Genomic DNA, 18,305 nt, shown 5'->3' with positions numbered 1-18,305 from the left:
ATTTTTCTTATGAAAATAGTATACTGGTTGCAGCAATCATGGGGACAGGAAGTGCTCAATCTCTGTTCAAGTCTTTGGTTGTGAGTATTAGAAGTGAGAGCTGCTGAGGTCTGTGGTATAGGAGGCGTGGGCTGAAGAATCTTGTTGAAAGGGAGACTTACACATTTCAGCGTAAGTCTAAGACCACAAGTAGATACGACCTTTCAGGGAAAAAAATGCCAAAGAGGTGGATTGCTTCCCCTGCCAGGAGAGAGAATTTTTGTACAGCTCTCAGGAGAGCAATCCTGGTCCAGCAGGGGTTTGATTGATTTGCAACCAGATAGGTAATCGCTTGAAGAAAGTGTTCCAGAAATATTTGGAAGTTATGGTTTCTCTATTGGACTGCCTTGAAAATTTGTGTCCCCACAGGTGCTGTGTGATCTGTAAAAAATGTAGTGGCTCATGAGCTTTTGGTGGTGGGTGATGAAGGGTGATGGTGATATGCTGAAAGAAATCAAAATTCTTTTTTTGGTCAGGAATGGTAGCTTGGTTTGATGTATACTAGCTCATATTTACTGAGGGCTCAGGCTGTACCAAGCAGTATCTAAGAACTTAAATGTATTTACTTATGAGGGAGGTACTTTTACTAACCATGTTTGATAGATAAGGAAATTGGGGCAAAGAGAGGTTAAGTAACCTGCCTATAGTTACATAGCTAATTAGTGATAGAGTAAGATTTATATCTAGCTACTTTAACTCCAGAGCACATGCTCTTTACTGTTTTGCTACACGGCCTCCAAGGGCATAACCATAACCAGGAGGAGGCATTATAGGCTTACATCATTCAGGTTACTTTGAAGCGAGACAGTGTCCCAGCAAAGAAGTTAAGTGAGGAATTGGATTATCTTCTGGTGAATTCAGTCAATCCTACTTGTCAACCCATCTATTTTGAAACAGTCAAGTTGTTGATGATGGTGTCTAAGTCCTCAATTACTGTTTGTTTGGGTTTTTTTCACCTGGTTTCCTAAATTCTCCACTTCATTGTATTGATTGAGTTTGTACCAGCTAAAAAGAACCAAAGTGCAGTGAAGCAAATAAAGTAGCCTGGATCTAACCTTGAGCGTATTTCTCTTTGCCAACGTGGAATTTGGAGACACATGTGTAACTTTAATTGGGAAAAAGTTGGAGTCAACATGACCCTCAGAGATCATCTCGAGATGAGGAATCTGAGATTGACTGAGGGTCAGAGACTTGCACAGCATCACACACAGTGGTTCACAGAGGGGCTTCAAGGGAACCTAGGATGCTTGCTTTCTAGAACAGAGCTCTTTCCACAACGGTGCCCTGTGACCTGAAGAAGCTGAAAAGTAAGAGTGAAGAGTAACAGCTCTGGTGACAAGGCATTTGCTCACAAAGAGGCAGAATCCAATAGTGAAACTGTCCTATTAGAAGTCTCCTGGGCCATTCATCCAGAGAGAGCCCTCGGGGAGGAATACGTTTGGTTCACATTTACTCTTTGGTACAATAGATGCCTGACAATGAGGTGGCTGGGTCTGGTTAGGATGGTGATAATGACAAGTTGGCAACCAAAATAAGAATAACCCAGATTTATAACTTGAAACCTGACCCAAACCACAGTGTAAAACAAGGGACTCTCAAATGCCAAGGACCTCAAGGGATTTGATATCTCGGGAAATTAGGCCAATCTCCTCTTCATATGTCTAAGTCTTTTGAAGAGATCATGATACTGTAATCCTACCTTTGACAGTTGTGGAATAGTTCAATTGTGATTGATTTAAAGTCACAGGAAAAGTATCCTATCTCTAAAAATTAATTTAAAACGTCACAGCCCAAAAGACTAAATGTTAGTATCTCATGTTTCTAGGCACATAAATATTTACTGACCAAATAAGTGTTTGCTCTAGCCAGTACATTACATCCCTGGCTAATCCTTATCTATTTTTATGTGAAATAAAAATTTTTAATTATGATCAAAACACTTCTTTTAAGTTACTTAACTAACATTTAATTAAATAACTGCTGGTTAGTATCATTTGCATAATAGTTTTTGGACTGCTTTGTACAATTTCTTTAAAGTCTTGACTAGGTTTTTGTTAATAGTGAGAACGTAACTGTTGCCTTAAGGTTTACATGCCTCTAATATTCTGTACAATTAAGTTTCTGCTTTTCTATTCAGCTCACCTTGTTAGATGGGGATAAACTATCTTGTACCAACTTAATGGGAATATTGCAGAACCAGTGAGGAAATGCCCAAAGTGCTTTGATAATCTTACTTGTGTGTGCCTGGTGATATTCATTAAAATGTCTTTCGTGAGCAGCACGTAAGTGGGTTTTTAGTCTTTGAAATAAGTTGATTTTCAACTTGATAATGTAGTTAAATTCAGCTTCATTTTGAAATGTAAGTATTTTAGAGTAGAAAAAATGGGAAATTTCCCCCACTAAAAGAAACTATGACTCCTTGGAGAAATGCTTGATTCTGGGTCTGGGTCAGGAAAAGCTCAGGTGAGCTTGGGACTTCCTGTTCTGCCCAAAGGAGAGGAAGCTCCCAAAGACGTCTGAGGACACGCCAAAGGGACACAGCAGCCGTTCTAAAGGGCGCCCACTGCCTAAAGACGCGAGGGTGCCCACTGCCTAAAGACGCGATACGTTGAGCAGCCAAAAAAGAATAATGACTACAATTGTTGAAACCTGTGGAAAATATAAAAAATCCATGAGTTCATTGCTTTTTTTCCGTAAAAGCACCAAATGGCAGATGCCGTCGGCGCTACGGGAGGCCCCGGGGTCCCTGGAATGGGAGGCCGCGATGGCTTCCGCGCAGGCTTCTGCAGCGGTGGCTGGGGCCGCGGCCGCGGCCGGGGTCGCAGTCGGGGCCGGGGCCGAGGCCGCGGAGCTCGCGGAGGCAAGGCCGGGGACAAGGAGTGGCTCCCCGTCACCAAGCTGGGCCGCCTGGTCAGGGACGTGAAGATCAAGTCCCTGGAGGAGATCTATCTCTTTTCTTTGCCCATCAAGGAATCTGAGATCACTGATTTTTCTTGGGGTCATCCCTCATGGAGGAGGTTTTGAAGGTCATGCCTGTGCAAAAGCAGACCCGTGCTGGCCAGCAGACCAGGTTCAAGGCATTTGTCGCCATCGGGGATTACAACGGACGTGTTGGTTTGGGTGTGACGTGCTCTAATGAGGTAGCCATTGCTATCAGTGGGGCCATCATTCTGGCTAAGCTCTCCATCGTCCGCGTGCAACGAGGCTACTGGGGGAACAAGATTGGCAAGCCCCGTACCGTCCCCTGCAAGGTGACTGGCCGCTGAGGCTCTGCGCTGGTGCGCCTCATCCCTGCCCCCAGGGGCACTGGCATCGTCTCAGCCCCTGTGCCCAAGAAGCTACTGATGGTGGCTGGAATTGACGACTGCTACACCTCTGCCAGGGGCTGCACTGCCACGCTGGGCAACTTGGCCAAGGCCACTTTTGATGCCATTTCCAAGACCTACAGTTATCTCACTCCTGATCTCTGGAAAGAGACGGTGTTCACCAAGTCTCCATATCAGGAATTCACTGACCATCTTGTAAAGACCCACACCAGAGTTTCTGTGCAGAGGATTCAGGCTCCAGCTGTAGCCACCACATAGTTTTCTATAGGAAAAATAAAGTGAATGAAGCTAGTTTAAAAAAAAAAAAATCCATGAGTTCATAAAGAACAAAAAAAAGAAGAGAGCCAAAGGAAAAAAGAACCTCAAAACTCATCTGTCACCTTTGGAAGTCACTGCTGTACCAGGCTGATACTCTGATAATCATCATTTAAGGAAAGAATTAAGGATTTATCCTACCTTACCTGTATAGTTTCCTACATAAATTGTATTTTAGAGTGCCCAAATTGCCTGAATTGATGAAGAGTGATTATTTTTTCTTTTCCATTATAGTTTATTCCAAGTTATTGAATATAGTTCCCTGTGCTATACAGTAGGACCTTGTTGTTGATCTATTTTAGATATAGTAGTTTGTATCTGCTAATTCCAAACTCCTAATTTATCCTCCTCCCCCCCCCCCCCAACCACTTTCCCCTTTGGTAACCATAAGTTTGTTTTCTATGTCTGTGAGTCTGTTTCCATTTTGGAAATAAGTTCATTTACATCAGTTTTAAGATTCCACATGTAAGTGATATCATGATATTTGTCTTTTTCTGCCTGACTTCCTTCACATAGTATGATAATCTCTAGGTCCATCCATGTTGCTGCAAATGGCATTATTTCATTCTTTTTTTATGGCTGAATAATATTCCATTTTATCTATATCTGTATCTATATACCACATCTTCTTCATCCATTCATCTGCTGATGGATATTTAGACTGTTTCCATGTCTTGACTATTGTCAGTAGTGCTGCTGTAAACATTGGGGTGTATGCATCTTTTCAAATTAGCATTTTCTTTGGATACATGCCCAGGAGTGGGATTGCAGGATCATATGGCAACTCCATTTTTAGTTTTTTATGGAGCCTCCATACTGTTTTCCATAGTGGCTGCACCAATCTGCGTTCCCACCGACAGTGTAGGAGGGTTCCCTTTTCTCCACATCCTCTCCAGCATTTGTTATTTGTAGATTTTTTTTTTAACATCTTTATTGGAGTATAATTGTTTTACAACATTGTGTTAATTCCTGCTTGTAGATCCCTTAATGATGGCCATTCTGACCGGTGTGAGTTGGTACCTCATTGTAGTTTTGATTTGCATTTCTCTAATAATTAGCAATGTTGAGCATCTTTTCATGTGCCCATTGGCCATCTGGATGTTTTCTTTGGAGAAATATCTATTCAGGTCTTCTACCCATTTTTCGACTGGACTGTTTGATTTTTTGTTATTGAGTTGTATGAGCTGTTTGTATATTTTGGAAGTTAAGCTCTTGTCAGTTGCATCATTTGCAAATATTTTCTCCCATTCTGTAGGTTGTCTTTTCATTTTGTTTATGATTTCCTTTGCTGTGCAAAAGCTTATAAGTTTGATTAGGCCCAATTTATTTATTTTTGCTTTAATTTCTATTGCCTTTGGAGATTGACCTAAGAAAACATTGGTATGATTTATGTCAGAGAATGTTTTGCCTATGTTCTCTTCGAGGAGTTTTATGGTGTCATGTCTATATTTAAGTCTTTAAGACATTTTGTGTTTATCTTTGTGTAGAGTGTGAGGGTGTGTTCTAACTCCATTGATTTACATGTGGCTGTCCAGCTTTCCCAACACCACTTGCTGAAGAGACTGTCTTTTCTCCATTGTATGTTCTTGCCTCCTATGTCCAAGATTAATTGACTGTAGGTGTGTGGGTTTATTTCTGGGCTCTTATTCTGTTCCATTGGTCCATATGTCTGTTTTTGTGCCAATACACAAATGTGTCTTTATTACTGTAGCTTTGTGGTATTGTCTGAAGTCTGGAAGGGTTATGCCTCTAGCTTTGTTCTTTTTCCTAAGGATTGCTTTGACAATTCTGGGTCTTTTGTGGTTTCATATACATTTTAGGGTTATTTGCTCTATTTCTGTGAAAAATGTCATGGGTAATTTAATAGGGATCACATTAAATCTGTAGGTTGCTTTGGGTAATATGGCCATTTTAACAATATTAATTCTTCCAATCCAAGAGCATGGCATATCTTTCCATTTCTTTGAATCATCTCCAATTTCCTTTATCAATGTTTAATAGTTCTCAGCATATAAGTCTTTCACCTCCTTGGTCAGATTTATTCCTATGTATTCTGTTTTTTTTGGGGGAGGGGATGTGATTTTAAAATGGATTGTTTTTATGCATGTGCAGGACCGCAAGGACTCCACCCCCTCCCTGCAGACCAGAATCCTATAAAGAAGCCCCACCCATGGGCCTGTCAGGAAAAGCGTGTCCTCGAGAGCTCAAGCTTGCACTTCTCCATTCTTTGATCGAAAAATAAAGCTTTCCTTTGCTTCTGCACTGAAAAAAAAAAAAGGGATTGTTTTTACTTTCCCCTTCTGATGTTTCATTGTTAGCACAAAGAAGTGCAACAGATTTCTGTATGTTAATCCTGTATCCTGCTACCTTGCTGAAGTCATTTATCAGTTCTAGTAGCTCTTGTGTGTAGTCTTTAGGGTTTTCTGTATAGTGTCATGTCATCTGCATATAGTGACAATTTTACCTCTTCCCTTCCGATTTGTTCTTATTTATTTTTTATTGAAGTATAGTTGATTTACAACGTTATGTTAATTTCTGCTGTAGAACAAAGTGACTCAGTAATACACATATACACATTCTTTTTTATGTTCTTTTCCGTTATGGTTTATCCCAGGATATTGAATATAGTTCCCTGTGCTATACAGTAGGACCTTGTTGTTTATCCATTCAATATGTAATAGTTTGCATCTACTAACCCCAAATTCCCAGTCCATTCCTCTCTAACCCCCACTCCTCCTTGGCAATCACAATCCTGTTCTCTATGTCTGTGAGTCTGATTCTGTTTCATAGATAAGTTCATTTGTGTCATATTTTAGATTCCACATGTAAATGATATCATATGGTATTTGTCTTTCTCTTTCTGACTTATTTCACTTGGTATGATCATCTCTAGGTCCATCCATGTAGATGCAAATGGCATTATTTCATTCTTTTTTATGGCTGAGTAATTTTCCATTGTATTTATATACCACATCTTCTTTATCCCTTCATCTGTTGATAGACATTTAGATTGTTTCCATATCTTGGCTATTGTGAATAGTGCTGCTATGAATGTAGGGTGCATGTATCTTTTTGAGTTAGTTTTGTCTGGTTATATGCCCAGGAGTGTGATTGTTGGATCATAGGGCAACTCTATTTTTACTTTTTTAGGGAACTTCCATACTGTTCTCCATAGTGGCTGTATCAATTTACATTCCCACCAACAGTGTAGGAGGGTTCCCTTTTCTCCATGCCCTCTCCATCATTTGTTATTTGTAGACTTTTTAATGATGGCCATTCTGACCAGTGTGAGGTGGTACCTCATTGTAGTTTTGACTTGCATTTCTCTAATAAGTAGCAATGTTGAGCATCTTTTCATGTGTCTATTGGCCATCTTTATGTCTTCTTTGGAGAAATGTCTATTTGGTTCTTCGGCTCATTTTTATTTTCTGTTATTTTAACCTTTGTGTTATCAGCAGTAACAAATTAGAAAAAAATCTGATAATAGGAATCCTTCACTAAAAACTTCATTGTGATAAAATTAGTATCAAATTAATCCATTCTTGATTGTTTGTTTAAAAAAATCTCAAACCTTTTCAGCAGTGGTCACTAGTGTTGTCAAATATTACAAGGCTTCTTAGGCCATAACTAGTTTTGTACTTCAAATATTTCAATAAGAAATATGGAGGGAAACAAAGTGCTTTTTGTTATTGTTGGAATTTTGTTTATTCTACTTCCCTATAAAGTGTAACACATAAAATCGTGGTAGCTGTAATCTGTAGAAATTGCCATAATGTACGTGACATTTTACTTCTGTTCATGGGCTAAATAGTCAGCACAAGGGTCCTTTATTTTATTTTTGTGTAATGGACAATTTGAAGATTCCTTTTTATCTTTATCAAGTGTAATTGAATTTATACTTCTGCTAAAACAGAGATGGATGGATAAAATTCTATCTTTATACAATGAAAGCCATATGGTCTTTTCAGTGAGGGGGAACAAAAACACAGCTTTAGAGTTTCACACAGGAAAACCACATTGGATCAAGTAGACCTGACTGACCTTTTTTTTCCTTTAGTTTTTATTTTATATTGGAGTATAGTTGATTAACAATGTTGTGTTAGTTTCAGTACAGTAAAGTGATTCAGTTATACATATAGAAGTATCCATTTTTTTCAAATTCTTTTCCCATTTAGGTTATTACAGAATATTGAGCAGAGTTCCCTGTGATATACAGTAGGTCCTTGTTCGTTATCTATTTTAAATATAGTATGTTGAAGAGAAGTGGTGAGAGGGGGCATCCTTGTCTTGTTCCAGATTTTAGCACTTTCAGCTTTTCATCATTGTGTATTATATTGGCTGTGGGCTTGTCATAAATGGCTTTTATTATGTTGAGGTATGTTTCCTCTATACACACTTTGGAAAGAGTTTTTATCATGAATGGATGTTGAATTTTCTCAAATGCTTTCTCTGCACCTATTGAGATGATCATGTGGTTTTGTTGTTTCTTTTGTTGATGTGGTGTATCACATTGATTGATTTGCATATGTTGAACCATCCTTGTAAACTTGAGATGAATCCCACATGGCTGTGGTGTATGATCTTTCTTATGTGTTGTTGGATTCAGTTTGCTAGTATTTTGTTGAGAATTTTTGTGTCTATATTCATCAAAGATATTGGCCTGTAATTTTATTTTTATTTTTGTCTGGTTTTGTCTGGTATCTTTGTCTGGTTTTGGTGTCAGGGTGATGGTGGCTTCATAGAATATCTTTGGGAGTATTCCCTCCTCTTCAGTCTTTTGGAATAGTTTGAGAAGGATTGGTAAAACTCTTCTTTGTATGTTTGGTAGAATTCACTTGTGATGCCAGCTAGTCCTGGACTTTTGCTTATAGGGAGTTTGTTTTTGTCTTCGTTGTTTGTTTTTGTTTAATTACAGATTGTATTTCGCTTTTGGTGATCTGTCTGTTCAAGTTATCCCTTTCTTCTTGATTCATTTTGGTGCGCTGTATGTTTCTATGAAGTTGTCCATTTCTTCTAGGTTGTCAAATTTATTGGCATATAATTGTTCATAGTATTCTTTTTTGTATTTCTGTGGTATTGGTTGATATTTCTCCTTTTTCATTTCTTATTTTGTTTATTTGGGTGCTGTCTCTTTTCTTCTTGGTGAGCCCAGCCCGAGGTTTGTTAATTTTGTTTACCCTTCGAAAGAACCAGCTCTTGGTTTTATTGACTTTTTTCTATTTTTTTTAACAGATTTTAAAAATTTTTATTTATTTTATTTAATTTTTTTTGGCTGTGTTGGGTCTTTGTTGCTGCGTGCAGGCTTTCTCTAGTTCCAGAGAGCGGGGGCTATTCTTTGTTGTGGTGTGCAGGCTTCTCATTGTGGTGGCTTCTCTTGTTGCAGAGCATGGGCTCTAGGCACACAGGCTTCAGTAGTTGTGGTGTGCGGGCTCAGTAGTTGTGACACACGGGCTATAGGGCGCGACTTCAGTAGTTGTGGCGCACGGGCTTAGTTGCTCCACTGCATGTGGGATCTTCCTGGACCAGGGATCAAACCTGTGTCCCCTGCATTGGTATGCAGATTCTTAACCACTGAACCACCAGGGAAGTTCCTCCTATTTTTTTTTAAATCTCTATTTTGTTTATTTCCTCTCTGATCTTTATTATTTCCTTCCTTCTGCTGACTTTAGATTTTGTTTGTTCTTTTTCTAATTATTATAGGTGGTAGGTTAGGTTTTTTATGATTTTTTCTTGTTTTCTCAGGAAGGCTTGTACCACTATGAACTTCCCTCTAGGAACTGCTTTTGCGGCATCCCATAGATTTTGTATGGATGTGTTTCAATTGTCATTTGTCTCAAGGTAATTTTTTAAAATAAATAATTTATTTATTTTTGGTCTTTGTTGCTGCATGCAGGCTTTCTCTAGTCATGGTGAGTGAGGGCTACTCTTTGTTGCAGTGTGTGGGCTTCTCATTGCGGTGGCTTCTCTTGTTGCAGAGCACAGGCTCTAGGCATTCGGGCTTTAGTAGTTGTGGCTCATGGGCTTGGTAGTTGTGGCTCGCAGGCTCTAGAACACAGGCTCAGTATATGTGGTGCACAGGCTTAGTTGCTCCACAGCATGTGGGATCTTCCCAGACCAGGGCTTGAATCCATATCTCCTGCATTGGCAGGCTGATTCTTAACCACTGTGCCACCAGGGAAGACCTGAAGGTATTTTTTTAAATTTCCTTTTTGATTTCCTTGTTGACCCATTGATTTTTTAGTAGCATATTATTTAGTCTCCATGTAATTGTTTTTTTCTCATTTCTTTTCCTGTGGTAGATTTCTGGTTTCATGCTGTTGTGGTCAGAGAAGATGCTTGAAATAATTTCTATGCTCTTAACTTTGTTCAGGTTTGTTTTGTGCCCTAGTATGTGGTCAGTCCTAGAGAATGTTCCATGTGTGCTTGAAAAGAATGTGTATTCCGTTTTTTTAACATGTAATGTCCCAAAAATATCAATTAAGTCTAACTTTTCTATTGTATCATTTAGGACCTCTGTTGCCTTACTGATTTTTGGTCTACAAGATCTGTCCATTAATGTGAGTGCATTGTTAAAGTCTCCTACTATTATTGTATTCTCAACAATTTCTCCTTTTATGTCAGTATTCATTTTATGTATTTTGTTGCTCCTATATTAGGTGCATATATGTTGATGAGTGTAAAATCCTCTTCTTGTATTGATCCTTTTATCATTTTATAGTGTCCTTCATATTTCTTTACAGCCTTTGTTTTAATGTCTATTTTGTCTGACATGAATATTGCAACCCCTGCTTTCTTGTTATTTCCCTTTGCATGAAATATCTTTTTCCATCCCCTCACTTTTAATCTATGTGTATCCTTTGCCCTAAAGTGGGTCTCTTGTAGACAGCATATTGTAGGCTCTTGTTTTTTTTATCCAGTCTGCCCCTCTATGTATTCTGATTGGAACATTAGTCCATTGACATTTAAGGTAATTATTGATAATTATTGCCATTTTAAACCTTGTTTTCCAGTTGATTCTGTTTCTTTTTTGTCCCTTTCTTTTTCTTTTTTTTTGTGCAGTTTGATGATTTCCTTTTATGCTTCTCTTCTTTTTGGTTTTTGTGAATCTATTGTATGTTTTTGATTTGTGGTTACCCTGTTTTTCAAGTATATTAACTCCTTCCTATATCTGCTTACTTTAGACTGATACTCATATAGGCTCAAACACCTTCTAAAAAAAAAAGAAATCTACATTTTCTTACTCTCCTCCTCCACATTTTATGATTTTGATGTCCTCTTTTACATCTTTATGTTTATCCTTTTGCTGTTCCTTTTGTTATCATCACTTTCACAAATAGAGTTTTTCTTTTTGATCTGTATACTGGCTTATTTAAGTGATTTACTTTCCAACTGTGATTTCCTCTTTTCTATATCTTCTTGCTTCTTTTCTATTTAGAGAAGACCTTTCAATATTTCTTTTAGGATAGGTTTAGTATTGCTGTATTTTTTAGTTTTTGCTGGTCTGAGAAATTGTTTATCTCTCCTTCTATTCTAAATGATAATCTTGCTTTGTAGAGTATTCTAGGTTGCATACTTTTCCCTTTCAAGACTTTGAATATATCTTGCTACCCTTCTAGCCCACAGTTTTTCTGTAAACAAATCAGGTGATACCCTTATGGGGGTTCCATTGTAACTAACTCTTTGTTTTTCTCTGCTGCCTTTAGAACCCTCTTTATCTTTAACTTGCCATTTTTATTATAATGTGTCTTCGTGCAGGTCTGTTTGGGTTCATCTTGTTTGGGACACTCTGTGCTTCCTGTGTCTGGATATCTGTCTCCTTCTTTAGGTTTGGGAAGTTTTCAGTCATAATTTCTTCAAATACATTTTCAATCCCCTTTTCTCTTTTTCATTCTTCTGAAATCCTTATTATGTGTAGATTGGCACACTTTATATTATCCCATAGGCCTCTTATATTGTTTTCATTTTTTTCATTGGGTGATTTACATTATTCTATCTTCCAGATCACTTAGTTGATCTTCTGCGTATTCATTGCCTTTAGCTCAGCTTTCGTCTCAGCAAACAAATTTTCTAATTTTTCTTGGTTCCTCCTTACAGTTTCTAGTTCCTTTTTACAGTAATCTACATTTATGTTGATAGCTTTTCTTAATTCCTTCAGTATTTTCATTACCTCCTTTTTTTCCCCATGTAATTAATTTTTTTATCTTGATCTTTTGTTAGCACTTTTATGAATTAATCAGTTTTCCATTAGCGTTCTGAAAATGCTTATTCATTCAGTTCATCAGTATAGTCAGTTACCAGAAACCTGTACTTGTCAGAGTCTTTTCCATGAATTCCTTGTCAATGAAATCCTTTTATAGGAACATTTTTGCAAAAGCCTCAGAGTACACCCAGAACTGTCTGTAAATGACAAAAGACTTAAAAATGACCATGGTTAAAGATTTGATGAAAGTTCATGATAATGCATTGGACAAGGAAATTTAGTTATTTCTGAGATATACATTTTAAATTAATAACTAGAATTATGACTCATAACATTATACCAGAACATATAAGATTTATAGAAATTTCATGTAATGTCTGAAACATTTATATTAACATATTTCCATACAAATAACCCAAAGAAAGATTAGTATTTGTTGTTTGTTTGTTTGTTTATTTATACTGCAGGTTCTTATTAGTCATCAATTTTATACACATCAGTGTATACATGTCAATCCCAATCGCCCAATTCAGCACACCATCATCCCTACCCCACCGTGGTTTTCCCCCCTTGGTGTCCATATGTTTGTTCGCTACATCTGTGTCTCAACTTCTGCCCTGCAAACCGGTTCATCTGTACCATTTTTCTAGGTTCCACATACATGCATTAATATACGATATTTGTTTTAATCTTTCTGACTTCACTCTGTATGACAGTCTCTAGATCCATCCACGTCTCAACAAATGACACGATTTTGTCCCTTTTTATGGCTGAGTAATATTCCATTGTATATATGTACCACATCTCCTTTATCCATTCGTCTGTTGATGGGCATTTAGGTTGCTTCCATGACCTGGATATTGTAAATAGTGCTTCAATGAACATTGGGGTGCATGTGTCTTTTTGAATTATCGTTTTCCCTGGGTTTATGCCCAGGATGGGATTGCTGGATCATATGGTAATTATATTTTTAGTTTTTAAAGGAACCTCCATACTGTTCTCCATAGTGCCTGTATCAATTTATATTCCCACCAACCGTGCAAGAGGGTTCCCTTTTCACCCTCTCCAGAATTTGTTGTTTGTAGATTTTCTGATGATGCCCATTCTAACTGGTGTGAGGTGATACCTCATTGTAGTTTTGATTTGCATTTCTCTAATAATTAGTGATGTTGAGCAGCTTTTCACGTGCTTCTTGGCCATCTGTATGTCTTCTTTGGAGAAATGTCTATTTAGGTCTTCTGCCCATGTTTGGATTGGGTTGTTTGTTTCTTTAATCTTGAGCTGCATGAACTGTTTATATATTTTGGAGGTTAATCCTTTATCCGTTGATTCGTTTGCAAATGTTTTCTCCCATTCTGAGGGTTGCCTTTTCATCTTGTTTATGGTTTCCTTTGCTGTGCAAAAGTTTTGAAGTTTCATTAGGTCCCATTTGTTTATTTTTGTTTTTGTTTCCATTACTCTAGGAGGTGGATCAAAAAAGATCTTGCTGTGATCTATGTCAAAGAGTGTTCTTCCTATGTTTTCCTCTAAGAATTTTATAGTGTCCGGTCTTACATTTAGATCTCTAATCCATTTTGAGTTTATTTTTTTGTATGGTGTTAGGGAGCGCTCTAATTTAATTCTTTTACATGTAGCTGTCCAGTTTTCCCAGCACCACTTATTGAAGAGACTGTTTTTTCTCTATTGTATATCTTTGCCTCCTTTGTCATAGATTAGTTGACCGTAGGTTCGTGGGTTTATCTCTGGGCTTTCTATCTTGTTCCATTGATCTATATTTCTGTTTTTGTGCCAGTACCATATTGTCTTGATTACCATAGCTTTGTAGTATAGTCTGAAGTCAGGGAGTCTGATTCCTCCAGCTCCGTTTTTTTTCCTCAAGACTGCTTTGGCTATTCGGGGTCCTTTGTGTCTCTATACAAATTTTAAGATTTGTTCTAGTTCCGTAAAAAATGCCATTGGGATGGGCTTCCCTGGTGGTGCAGTGGTTGACAGTCCACCTGCCGATGCAGGGGACATGGGTTCGTGCCCTGGTCCGGGAAGATCCCACATGCCGTGGAGTGAGTGGGCCCGTGAGACATGGCCGCTGAGCCTGCGCGTCTGTAGCCTGTGCTCCGCAACGGGAGAGGCCATGACAGTGAGGGGCCCATGTACCGCAAAAAAAAAAAAAAAAAAAAAGAAAAATGCCACTGGTAATTTGATAGAGATTGCATTGAATCTGTAGATTGCTTTGAGTAGTATAGTCATTTTCACAATATTGATTCTTCCAATCCAAGAACATGGTATATCTCTCCATCTGTTGGCATCATCTTTAATTTCTTTCATCAGTGTCTTCTAGTTTTCTGAATACAGGTCTTTTGTCTCCTTAGGTAGGTTTATTCCTAGGTATTTTATTCTTTTTGTTGCAATGGTAAATGGGAGTGTTTCCATAATTTCTCTTTCAGATTTTTCATCATTAGTGTATAGGAATGCAAGAGATTTCTGTGCATTAATTTTGTATCCTGCAACTTTACCAAATTCACTGATTAGCTCTAGTATTTTTCTGGTGGCATTTTTAGGATTTTCTATGTATTGTATCATGTCATCTGCAAATAGTGACAGTTTTACTTCTTCTTTTTCAATTTGTATTCCTTTTATTTCTTTTTCTTCTTCCCCATGGCTAGGACTTCCAAAACTATGTTGAATAATAGTGGTGAGAGTGGACATCCTTGTTTTGTTCCTGATCTTAGAGGAAATGCTTTCAGTTTTTCACCATTGAGAATGATGTCTGCTGTGGGTTTGTCGTATATGGCCTTTATTAAGTTGAGGTAGGTTCCCTCTATGCCCACTTTCTGGAGAGTTTTTATCATAAGTGGGTGTTGAATTTTGTCATAATCTTTTTCTACATGTATTGACATGATCATATGGTTTTTATTCTTCAATTTGTTAATATGGTGTATCACATTGATTGATTTGCGTATATTGAAGAATCCTTGCATCCCTGGGATAAATCCCACTTGATCGTGGTGTATGATCCTTTTAATGTGTTGTTGGATTCTGTTTGCTAGTATTTTGTTGAGGATTTTTACATCTATATTCATCAGTGATATTGGTCTGTAATTTTCTTTTTTTGTAGTATCTTTGTCTGGTTTTGTTATCAGGGTGATGGTGGCCTCATAGAATGAGTTTGGGAGTGTTCCTTCCGCTGCAATTTTTTGGAAGAGTTTGAGAAGTATTGGTGTTAGCTCTTCTCTAAATGTTTGATAGAATTCACCTGTGAAGCCATCTGGTCCTGGACTTTTGTTTGTTGGAAGATTTTTAATCACAGTTTCAATTTCATTACTTGTGATTGGTCTGTTCATATTTTCTATATCTTCCTGGTTCAGTCTTGGAAGGTTATACCTTTCTAAGAATTTATTCATTTCTTCCAGGTTGTCCATTTTATTGGCATAGAGTTGCTTGTAGTAGGTTTTAGGATACTTTGTGTTTTTGTGGTGTGTGTTGTAACTTCTCCTTTTTAGTTTCTAATTTTATTGATTTGAGTCCTCTCCCTCTTTTTCTTGATGAGTCCGGCTAATGGTTTATCAATTTTGTTTATCTTCTCAAAGAACCAGATTTTAGCTTTATTGATCTTTGGTATTGTTTTCTTTGTTTCTATTTCATTTATTTCTACTCTGATCTTTATAATTTCTTTCCATCTGCTAACTTTGGGTTTTGTTTGTTCTTCTTTCTCTAGTTCCTTTAGGTGTAAGGTTAGATTGTTTACTTGAGATTTTTCTTGTTTCTTGAGGTAGGCTTGTATAGCTATAAACTTCCCTCTTAGAACTGCTTTTGCTGCATACCATAGGTTTTGGATCGTGTGTTTTCAGTGTCATTTGTCTCTAAGTATTTTTTGATTTCCTCTTTGATTTCTTCAGTGATCTCTTGGTTATTTAGTAATGTATTGTTTGGCATCCATGTGTTTGTGTTTTTTACATTTTTTTCCCTGTAATTGATTTCTAATCAATTGCAGTTAGAAAAGATGCTTGATATGATTTCAATTTTCTTAAATTTACTGAGGCTTGATTTGTGACCCAAGATGTGATCTATCCTGGAGAATGTTCCATGTCCACTTGAGAAGAAAGTGTAATCTTTTGTTTTTGGCTGGAATGTCCTATAAATATCAATTAAATCTATTTGGTCTATTGTGTCATTTAAAGCTTCTGTTTCCTTAATTATTTTCATTTTGGATGATCTGTTATTTGGTGTAAGTGAGGTGTTAATGTCTCCCACTATTATTGTGTTACTGTCGATTTCCTCTTTTATAGCTGTTAGCAGTTGCCTTGTGTATTGAGGTGCTCCTTTGTTGGGTGCATGTATATTTATAATTGTTGTATCTTCTTCTTGGATTGATCCCTTGATCATTATGTAGTGTCCTTCCTTGTCTCTTGTAACATTCTTTATTTTAAAGTCTATTTTATCTGATATGAGTATAGTTACTCCAGCTTTCTTTTGATTTCCATTTGCATGGAATATCTTTTTCCATCCCCTCACTTTCAGTCTGTATGTGTCCCGAGGTCTGAAGTGGGTCTCTGGTAGACAAAATATATATGGGTCTTGTTTTTGTATCCATTCAGCAAGCCTGTGTCTTTTGGTTGGAGCATTTAATCCATTCACGTTTAAGGTAATTATTGATATGTATGTTCCTGTGACCATTTCTTAATTGTTTTGAGTTTGTTTTTGTAGGTCCTTTCCTTCTCTTGTGTTTCCCACTTAGAGAAGTTCCTTTAGCATTTGTTGTAGAGCTGGTTTGGTGGTGCTGAATTCTCTTAGCTTTTGCTTGTCTGTAAAGCTTTTGATTTCTCCATTCGGATCTGAATGTGATCCTTGGTGGGTAGAGTAATCTTTGTTGTATGTTCTTCCCTTTCATCAGTTTAAGTATATCATGCCACTCCCTTCTGGCTTGTAGAGTTTCTGCTGAGAAATCAGCTGTTAACCTTATGGGAGTTCCCTTGTATGTTATTTGTCGTATTTCCCTTGCTGATTTCAGTAATTTTTCGTTGTCTTTAATTTTTGCCCATTTGATTACTATGTGTCTCGGCATGTTTCTCATTGGTTTTATCCTGTATGGGACTCACTGCGCTTCCTGCACTTGGGTGACTGTTTCTTTTCTCATGTTAGGGACATTTTCAACTATAATCTTTTCAAATATTTTCTCTGGTACTTTCTCTCTCTCTTCTCCTTCTGGGTCCCCTATAATGCGAATGTTGCTGCATTTAATGTTGTCCCAGAGGTCTCTTAGGCTGTCTTCATTCTTTTTTTTATTTTTTGTCTTCATTTCTTTTCATTCTTTTTTCTTTAGTCTGTTCCACAGCAGTGAATTCCACCATTCTGTCTTCCAGGTCACTTATCTGTTCTGCCTCAGTTATTCTGCTATTGATTCCTTCTAGTGTAGTTTTCATTTCAGTTATTGTATTGTTCTTCTCTGTTTGTTTGTTCTTTAATTCTTCTAGGTCTTTGTTAAACATTTGTTGCATCTTCTCGATCTTTGCCTCCATTCTTTTTCCGAGGTCCTGGATCATCTTCACTATCATTATTCTGAATTCTTTTTCTGGAAGGTTGCCTATCTCCACTTCATTTAGTTGTTTTTCTGTGGTTTTATCTTGTTCCTTCATCTGGTATATAGCCCTCTGCCTTTTCATCTTGTGTATCTTTCTGTGAATGTGGTTTTTGTTCCACAGGCTGCAGGATTGTAGTTCTTCTTGCTTCTGCTGTCTGCCCTCTGGTGGATGGGACTACCTAAGAGGCTTGATGGGATGGACGGGTCGTGGGTAGAGCTGACTGTTGCTCTGGTGGGCAGAGCTCAGTAAAACTTTAATCCACTTGGCTGTTGATGGGTGGGGCTGGGTTCCCTCCCTGTTGGTTGTTTGGCCTGCGGTAACCCAACACTGGAGCCTACCTGGGCTCTTTGGTGGGGCTAATGACAGACTCTGGGAGGGCTCATGCCAAGGAGTACTTCCCAGAACTTCTGCTGCCAGTGTCCTTGTCCCCACGGTGAAACAGAGCCAACCCCCGCCTCTGCAGGAGACCCTCCAACACTAGCAGGTAGGTCTGGTTCAATCTCCCCTGGGGTCACTGCTCCTTCTCCTGGGTCCCGACGTGCACACTACTTTGTGTGTGCCCTCCAAGAGTGGAATCTCTGTTTCCCTCAGTCCTGTCAACGTCCTGCAATCAATTCCCACTAGGCTTCAAGGCTGATTCTCTAGGAATTCCTCCTCCCGTTGCCAGACCCCCAGGTTGGCAAGCCTGACTTGGGGCTCAGAACCTTCACTCCAGTGGGTGGACTTCTGTGGTATAAGTGTTCTCCAGTCTGTGAGTCACCCACCCACCAGTTATGGGATTTGATTTTACTGTGATTGTGCCCCTCCTACCATCTCACTGTGGCTTCTCCTTTGTCTTTGGATGTGGGG

At 38.2% G+C, this 18,305-nt stretch overlaps 1 pseudogene; it reads left to right on the top strand.

Annotated features, from left to right (window-relative positions):
- Window positions 1-2,730: 2,730 nt before the first annotated feature.
- LOC111186111 (small ribosomal subunit protein uS5 pseudogene) lies at window positions 2,731-3,656 on the top strand (annotated as a pseudogene).
- Window positions 3,657-18,305: the final 14,649 nt, after the last annotated feature.

The sequence above is a fragment of the Delphinapterus leucas genome, chromosome 5, assembly GCF_059928025.1.
Source record: "Delphinapterus leucas isolate spDelLeu-1000000601 "Yukka" chromosome 5, BTC_Dleu_Yukka2, whole genome shotgun sequence".
In the NCBI taxonomy this organism is placed as follows: Eukaryota; Metazoa; Chordata; class Mammalia; order Artiodactyla; family Monodontidae; genus Delphinapterus; species Delphinapterus leucas.
The sequence above is the reverse complement of the archived record's forward strand: the minus strand, read 5'-3'. Positions and strand labels throughout refer to the sequence as shown.